Below are 9086 nucleotides of genomic sequence, written 5' to 3'. Positions count from 1 at the left end.
CTACACCTATCCCATTGCATGTTATGACCCATGCACAAGCAAAGCACACTAGTGCCAGGTCCTAGAAATCTCGATGCAGCCTTGATAGGAAAGAAGAGCCGTAGGCGAAGGAAGAAGAGACCGAAAGCTAAAGTCATGCTCAAAATTGAGAGTGCTACAATGTTACATGCTAGAAATAAAGTCACTGACACTGAGCCAGAGACATCAACCCCAAAGATTGCTGAAAAGAAAAGTGCTAAGGTTGAGGAGTAACCCAACCCAAAGTGCCAACTAGAGGCCATCGTGAAGGTGAAGGAGTGGGGTAAAGGAGGCCCAAGAACACGTGAAAGATGCTAAGCCCATCTTAGAGGACAAGATCGAGGATCTCTCTAGCATAAGTATGCCAGTCTCACCCCCTCAACCAAAGTCGAGAGATGTGAATGCGCCACAAGTAGTACTGCTTAGGCAAAGCCTTAACACTACGGGCCAACAAATTAGTCATGGCCATTGACGAGGACAATTCAGAATAGGAGAAATAGAAGCAACAAACAACCTCCTCACCACTCTAGTGACCACCCTTGTGATACTCTCCTGCTGCTGCGCATCTGAGCTGTAAACACCTCCATTTTTGTTGTGCATCTGTGTTATCTTTTCGCGTGTGTTTCATTGTGTTTGATTGCTACATTATCTTTCCATCTTTTTCAGTACCCGCAACCAATGTACATACTCCACTTGTGTGTTTGTGTTTGTGTATGTTTCTGTTTGTGTGCATGTTGTGTGTGTGTCAGAAAAATATGAAAAATTGATGCCAAAGAATATTATTATGCTGTCAATTTCAATGATGAATTCCAAGAAAAGTGCAGGAAACCATGGAATCAAAGGAAGCTTTGTAGAAGCCGACATTTAAGCTATGAAGATAAAGGTTGCACGTGAACAAGGCCAACGTAATATGCGGGACAAAGAATTTTTGAAGAAGATACATTAGCACTACATGCCATGGAGAAGAAGGGTCCATATGCCTTTGCCGTAGACTTTTTGATGGGAGGAGTCTCTACAGCTGTCTCAAAGACTGCAGCTGCCCTCATAGAACGTGTCAAGCTTCTTATCCAAAATCAAGATGAGATGATCAAGGCAGGAAGGCTTCAAGAACCTTACAAGGAAATTGCGAACTTTGTTTTTTTAAGAACCATCCAGGAGCAAGGTTTTATATCCTTGGGGTGTGGAAACACTGCTAATGTTACCAGACACTTCCCTACCAGGCTCTCAACTTTGCGTTTAAGGACTACTTTAAGAAGCTCTTTAACTTTAAGAAGGAGAAGGATGGCTATTGGGCCTGGTTTGCTGGTAACCTGGCTTCTGGTGGAGTGGCCGATGCTTCTTCCCTCCTTTTTGTGTATTCCCTTGATTATGCTAGGACTCGCCTTGCCAATGATGCCAAGGTTGCAAAGAAAGGAGGGGAACGTCAGTTCAATGGACTCTTGGATGTCTACAAGAAGACTCTGAAGTCTGACAGTCTTCCGGGGCTTTACCATGGATTCAACATTTCTTGCGTTGGAATCATTGTATACTGTGGTCTATACTTTGGAATGTACGACTCTCTGAAGCCAGTTGTGCTTATTAGCAGTCTTTAGGATAACTTTTTGGCAAGCTTTTTGCTTGGCTGGAGTATCACTACTGGTGTTGGATTAGCCTATTCTTGTCAAAAAGGAGCTCTTTCGCTCTTTACCACGAAATTAAGGAGGGAATCGAAGGAATCAGCCGGAAAGGGGGGGAATCTTAATCAGTGTGATGCCATCACTTTGGGGACTCTATCTCTGTTCCGAAATCTGCCGCCAGCGCTAGTGGAAAAAGGGAGCAAGGGCATATACTCTGTATCTCGTTTGTTCCATTGCTAGGTTTTATGGCATGTTTAGCGGACAAGAAACGCATTCATCTTCAATTCTTCATCGAAACGATTCTTCCTGGTCTGTCAATCTAAAGCCTCTCGTGCAGGCACCTCTCTCTCAACTGCACCCTCTTCGATGTCGAGATCGCAATCCCCTTCAAGGCCCACAAGATTGACCCGTCTTCGCAGATCGTGGACACCTCCGCTAAAGAGCTAGTCATATTCTTCACTAACATGGTGTGTATGCGCCGCATGGAGATTTTCGCACACCAGCTGTACAAATCATTTTGAGCAATGTAAAGATACGCCCTGCTGCCTGCATGCTTTCTTCCTGCTCTATGTATGCAGCAACAGGCGCAATTGAGGCACGCAAGTTGGACTAATGCCAGTAAAGAAGCCAACAACATCAAGAAGTATGCCGTAGAGTCACTCGACTAGCAGCATGTTCTAAGAGCTTTGCGAAGTTAACAGAGCCATCTTGGAAACGTAGCACGCTACTATTGACAGAGAGAGGAGACATTTGTGTAGTGCTGAATGCTCAGGATGTAGCCTTCACTGGGAGGAAGTTCACCAACAAGTTTTACCGTTGACATACAAGGTATGTTGGCCATCTGAAAGAGCGGCGTGAAGCTGAGCGACAAGATAAGTTCAAGAAGAACATTGAGCCTGCAGTGAAGTGACTCATGTCTAAGTTAAACGACTTACAATACTTTGTGGATGAGAGCATGAAGGATGACGCTTCTTTGGTCTTTGCATACTACAAGGAAGGAGCCACAGATCCTACGTTCCTTTACTTCACAGATGCTTTGAAGGGAGTTAAATGCTGAAGATGCTCGACTGTAATTTTGAAGATGCTGCTGCAGTTGATGATGAGGATGTACCAGAGCTTGTAGAAGGAGAAACATTCTGCCCAGCTTGCTTACAGATCATCCTAATCTCTATTAACACCTAAAGAAGAGTGGAGACAGGGATGCAGAAATAAAGAAGAAGGGTAAAGCTTTCATACTGTGATTATTCAGAAAAGTTTTGACAAGGTTTCTCCAATTGGAAAATCTTTGGTTACCAAGGTGTGGCACACTTGTTGAGATACCAGCAGGGTGTTGTATCAAAACTGGTCATGACAGCATATAATGAACATGGGCTTTCTCAGGATACTTTGACACATTATAAACTGATGAAGCTATAAAATCTTTGTCCAAAAAGCTATATGCTGAGATAAAAAGGACTTGAACAAAATTTGTTTGTTGACAGTATCTTTGTTGTAATTCACTTGACAAGCAATATAGTGATCTTTGGCATAAAAAATTTGAGTTCTTCTTGTTAGCGTCTTTCCTTGCAGCATCTTGAACACCGTGTTCAACAGCTTTTGCATGAACTACACGACATTTTTTATGAACCTGACATGAAAGCGCTGCGTCAATTTTCAGCAAGATGGGAGACTCGCAAGAAGAGATGACAGATGAGAATGTCATGCAGCATCTGTTTCAGTCATTTACATCCTATATGCAGCAGCAAGCTCAAGCAAAACGTGATAGTGATGCCATGGATGCCTTGAAAGCTATCCAACAGGAGATGAAGCAGTTCAATGGCCAACAAGTCTCAACTTACCTGCATTTGTATGAAGAAAATATGAAGTTTTTTGGGGTTTCTCAAGATGTTTGGAGCCGCTACTTCTTGCGGATCGTGGTTCGCGCGGTTGAAGTCCGAATTTCAGAAACTCAAGGAACACATGCTGGTTGGACACAGTTTAAGAAGGCATTAAAACATGAATATTTCCTGGAGGATACAGGTCTGATGAATCGTAGAAATTTCTTAGCATGGGTTTCTATGCCTAATAAAGAACTTTTAGTTACCGCCCTTCTGCGAGAGTTTGAGAGCCGCTATGATCAGTTGGATGGAACTGAGCAGCGAGCTTTGGAGATGCAGAAAGTGGAATTATTTTTACAAGCTGCTGATGCTGATTTACAGGAAACGCTGGATGATCTTTTGGAAGATCAAGCTACCGATTCAGGTTTAAAGACCGAGTGGAGACATCATTGATGCTGTGAATGTGCTTGTTAAGAAGCAGCGCAGGAGGGTACGATTGCATCATAATACAGGATCCGCTTCTGAAAAATCCTTGGAGACCTCTACTTCTACCCCTGCTGCAAGTTCTATGCCTAAGCCTACTCCTCCTGTTGTAAATCCACCAGTTTCTGCTGCTCTAGTGCCCTTATTAGTAGATGATGTTATTAAAGGCTTGGCAGATTTGACGATAGAGGCAGTCAAAGCTGAAGTCAGGAAGTTAAAAGAGCAACTTATGTCACTACCTGCTGTAGCACCTGCTCCAGTGACGGCTTTTCCAACTGGCCAAAGAAAAGGGAGACGATGTATTTGGTGCGATAGTACAAAGCACCTACACTGCAGAGATTGTGATGCTTTTCAGGAAGCGCGTAAGAAGGATGTAGTGTTTTGGGGACAAGATGGGAAGATATGGCTGACAGAGACTGGTGCTCCTCTTGACACGAACTTTGGTAAGGGAGGCATGAAGAAGCTCGTTGATGATATGGCTGTGCGATTAGCTTATGTGAGTATTAGAGGAGATGCTTCCGCTTATGGAGTCCAGCTTGAGCAAAAATTAGATGGAGACTCAGCCTTATGGTCCTCTGCCTTGGAGATAGCGAGAAGAGAAAAAGTTCAGGCATCCACTATGACTTGTGTGGGCTCCAACATCCAAGGAGAAATGGGATGGGATTCTCCTGTTGACAGGTATTCTATTTTTGCTTATATGTCGAAAACACAGGGTTTAAAAGCCATGGTTGAGGAAAAGAGAAGAAGAGATAAGGAGGGTCTCAGCACCTCCAAAAAGACTAGAGGGGGTGACTTTGTTTCACCACCTATTACAGCTCCACCTATGACGAGTTCTCCAGCTCAATCAGGTCCTGAACAACCTATGGCAGACAAGCAGATGAAAGAAAAGAGACAACCAAGAAAGGAGTCAGGATTCAAGCTCTTGTCAGACCTTGATATGCAGACGGATATGAGTAAGATTTTTCATGAAAGAATTTTAAATAATGAAGTCACTTTTACTGTTGGTGAAGCTCTTGGGATTGCTAGAAGAGAAATACAAGATTAGATGCAGGATCTTTTACGGAGGAGACGACATGCAATGGAAGGACCTGCTTTACAGGGGTTATGGCATGGAGCTCTTGGGGAAGAGCATGATGATGTAGTGATGGTTGAGAATGCTTCTCTCAATCCACAGTTGGAGAAACTAGTTCAGGCTACGTAGTATAAAGACGATGATACTCCTATCCTCATTCCTCACAATCATTTTTCACACAGTCATTGGGCTAGAGCAACCACTGAGACGGTGGTAAGGATTGGAGAGAAACAGATTCCTTTGGTCGCTTTAGTCAATCATGGTTCCGAGATTAATCTTATTGCTCGAGGTGTTTATGAGAGTGGCAAGTGGCCTATGGATGCAGAACATGGCTGGCGCATGAGAGCAGCCAATAATACTTCTGGTGATATGTATACTGCTTGTCCAAGCATCAAAATTTCTATTGGTAATGTTGAAGAGGATTATCATTGCTTTGTTCAGGACTCTTGCTCTTATCTGATTATTCTTGGACAGCCTTTCATTACAGAAGCAAGAATGGAGACGAAAGTGATGGATGATGGTTCAGCCTATGCACGGATACGTAATAAGGATGGTATGCGAGCTGTTCAGTTTATGACTGTTGGAGTAAATCATCTGAGAAACAGGGACTCCTTGCGTGAGGCACCACTACCTACGAAGGAGTTGGATTTTCATTAGGTACCACTGTCTTGCGAGACGCCAGTGGTACAGAGTGGAGAACAGAGGAGATCTCGCCTCCTGGCAGCCAGTCTTTCTCCACTAATTTTTATGGTTTTTCTTCAGATAGTTCAGTGAGTTATCAAAAAATTTCAGATTTGTCTAGAGCTGCCAAGCAGTACATTGGTCGTAAGGAGAAAGAGTTAAAGACTGCAGGTATTTTGCAAGCAGAAGAGCATGTGGATGGGCTATATGAAGGAATGTTTTATGCAGATACATTGTCTGAGATGGGAAATATGCTGAAAACTGATGTATGTAAGGGTTCAAGGATCATACCTATGCAAACCTTGGATATGTATCAGGAAATTTTTTATTTTATGCTGAAAACAGAGTTAGAGGCTGAGAAAACTCAGCAAATCGAATCTATGGCTGATCTTGATCAGCTTTCAGAGTTGCAGAGGGATGAAACCTTTCAGCTAGCAGAGTTAAATGCTGGAAAAATTCAGCATATAGAGTATGAGGTTGCATCATGGCAATCCACAGAGCAGAGGGCTGAAACCATTCCGCCAACAGAGTTTAATGCTAAAAAATTTCAGCATACAGAGTTTCAGGCTGCACCCATGCAGTCCATAGAGCAAAGGGCTGAAATCTTTCAGCCACCCAATAGAGTTGAGAGTTGCTGAAAAATTGCAGCAAAGAAAAGAGTGCCTAACTGATGCCAAGTTTGACACGAAGTATAAAACAATTGATAAGAAGGTTAAGCCGGTTGCAGGGCTGCCTCCTCCTGATAGTGATGAGCAAATAGAAAAAGCTATGAAACAGCCTATGTTGAGAGATCATGCAAATATTAGCCATGAATTTACAGCTGAAACTCTTGCAGAATTGAAGATTGGAAATGATGATTTCTTGCTTCCAGTGGAAAAAGAATGTTTTAGAGAGATGCTTGGACGACATGGTAAGGCATTTGCTTTCTTTCCTCATGAAATTGGCTGCATTAGTCCTGAATTGGTTGCGCCTATGGTCATCTTCACTATTCCTCATGTGCCATGGAATATACGTCCTATACCTGTGCCTAGAGCACACTTTCCAAAGCTAATAGAGTTGCTAAATGAGAAGATTAAGATGGGAATTTTGGAACCCTCTTCTGCGCCCTATTCTAACAGGTGGTTTACTGTACCAAAGAAGAATGGAACCTTGAGATTTATTCAGGATATGCAGCCCGTGAATAAAGTGACAATTAGGAATGTGGGAACACGTCCACTTGTGGATGAGTTTGCCGAGGCTTTTGCAGGACGAGCCATCTATTCCCTAGGTGACTTGTATTCTGGTTATGACCAGTTTCATCTTGCCTTGGAAAGCAGGGATATTACCACTATGCGGACACCTATTGGTCTTATGAGGATGTGTACCTTGCCTTAAGGTGCCTCCAACTCAGTTGCTCATATGATGTATGCTATGCATAAAGTTCTGCGAGAGTATATTCCGCAATATACCATGTCTTTCCTAGATGATGTGCCTATTAAGGGTTGTGCAGAAGAAGAAAAGAATGAGAGTCTTGATTTGCGAGGATGTAGAAAGTTTGTGGCTGAGCACTTGGTTGCTTGTGAGCAAATATTGACACGATTAGAGGAGGTAAATTTGACTCTTTCAGGGCTAAAATCTGTCATTGGTGTTAATGAAGTCATCATAGTTGGGCATATGGTTGGTTATTATGGCAGGAAGCCTTCACCTGCAAATGTGGATGCCATAAGCAGGATTCCAGAGTATTTTTCGACTACTTCAGAGGTGCGAAGATTTGTGGGAGCTTGTGTATTTTACATGATTTGGATTCCTCATTTTTCTCACATAGAAGATGGTCTCTATCAGTTGCTTCGAAAGGGGCAGAAGTTTCATTGGGATGAGAAGCATTCGAAAGCCATGCGTAAACTCAAGAAGCTGTTGCAGTCAGCTCCTACTCTTCGCAAGGTGGATTATCAGTGTGGACGGCCAATCATGTTGACAGTTGATACCAGCCCTGTTGGCATAGGTTGGGCAATGGGATAGGATGATGCTGATGGGAATAGATATGCAATCGGTTTTGGAGCTAAAGTTCTTAATGAGCGAAAGAGAAGATATCCGCAGATTAAAAGAGAGTTGTGGGGAGTAGTCATTGCACTGAAGTGTGATAAAGGGTATTTTATTGGTGCTTTTGTGGTTGTGGAATTAGATTACTTGCCTTTGCTTGGCATGATTACTAGCTATTCGACTCCAGATATAGCAATGCTTCGGTGGATTGCTTACATCCAATCATTGAATCCAAAATTTTAACACATAGCAAGAAAAGATAATCCAGTTGTTGACATGCTCTCTAGAGCGAGATATGAGGATGAGGAGTCAATGCTTGTAGAAGATGATGAGACAGAGTTTGCAGCTTCTGTCATTGTTCATGATTGTCATGTATCTACTGTTGAAGCCTTTACTAAAGAACTCTATGTTGGTGAGTGGCTGCAAATTGGTCAGTATCTGAGTTCATTGACTCCAAGAGCTGATTGGACAGATGATGTATTCAAGAAAATCAGAAGAAAGGCTTATGGGTATTTCTTGAAAGATGGTTCTCTTTGGAAGCACCCAAAGAAGAGAAGTGACCTACCCTTGAGAGTAGTTTGTGAGGCAGCGATGCAGATACAGATTATGCGAGAGTTTCATGAGAGTTCTTGGGCTGGACATAGAGGTGTGTGGGCTACCTATGAGAAAATCAAAGAAAGATACTAGTGGAAAGGGATGTATAAAGATGTTTCCCACTTTGTGGAGACTTGCAAGGACTGTCAGCTTTACTCTTTAGTGCGGCATCGTGATGAGTTGCATCCGACCTATCCGCTATGTATCCATTATAAGTGGGTGGTAGACTTGGTTACCTTGCCAGTGGAACTATGGCAGATGAGATATCTTGTCTTGGCCAGGGAGGATCTTACAAACTATGTTGAAGGCAGATCTTTGCAGACGAAGACCACCACTACAGTATGTAAATTCTTGTTGGAAGAAATATTTTACAGGTATGGATGTATAGGCAAGATTACAGCTGATCATGGAGAGCTAGATGCAAATGAAGCTAGGGAATTTTTCTCACGGCTTGGGATTAAGTTGGCTCTTACTACTGCCTATAATCTAGAGGGAAATGGCAAGAGCAAAAGAGGACATCCGCCGATAGTTAAGGCATTGGCAAAAGGTTGTAGAGGTCGGATTGGAGATTGGCCGAGATTACTACCTTTTGCATTATGGGCAGACCGCTCTACACATAGCGTGACTACTGGATATATGCCTACAGAGTTGATGTATGGGCAAAAACCTGTCATGCCTACTGAAATTTGTGCTCTCACGTGGAGTGCTCTTCCTTGGCATGAGAATTTATCAAGAGAGGAGCTTCTAGCTCTTCGGATTCGTCCACTAGAGAGAAGGGCAGAAGAT

At 42.9% G+C, this 9086-nt stretch overlaps 1 pseudogene; it reads left to right on the top strand.

Annotated features, from left to right (window-relative positions):
• The first annotated feature begins 1002 nt into the window (after positions 1-1002).
• Positions 1003-1874, top strand: LOC148022715 (ADP/ATP translocase 3, mitochondrial pseudogene; annotated as a pseudogene).
• Positions 1875-9086: the final 7212 nt, after the last annotated feature.

Source organism: Lygodium microphyllum, chromosome 16 (assembly GCF_053477565.2).
Source record: "Lygodium microphyllum isolate KBCC chromosome 16, Lygodium_microphyllum_v1.1.10, whole genome shotgun sequence".
Lineage (NCBI taxonomy): Eukaryota > Viridiplantae > Streptophyta > Polypodiopsida > Schizaeales > Lygodiaceae > Lygodium > Lygodium microphyllum.
The sequence above is the reverse complement of the archived record's forward strand: the minus strand, read 5'-3'. Positions and strand labels throughout refer to the sequence as shown.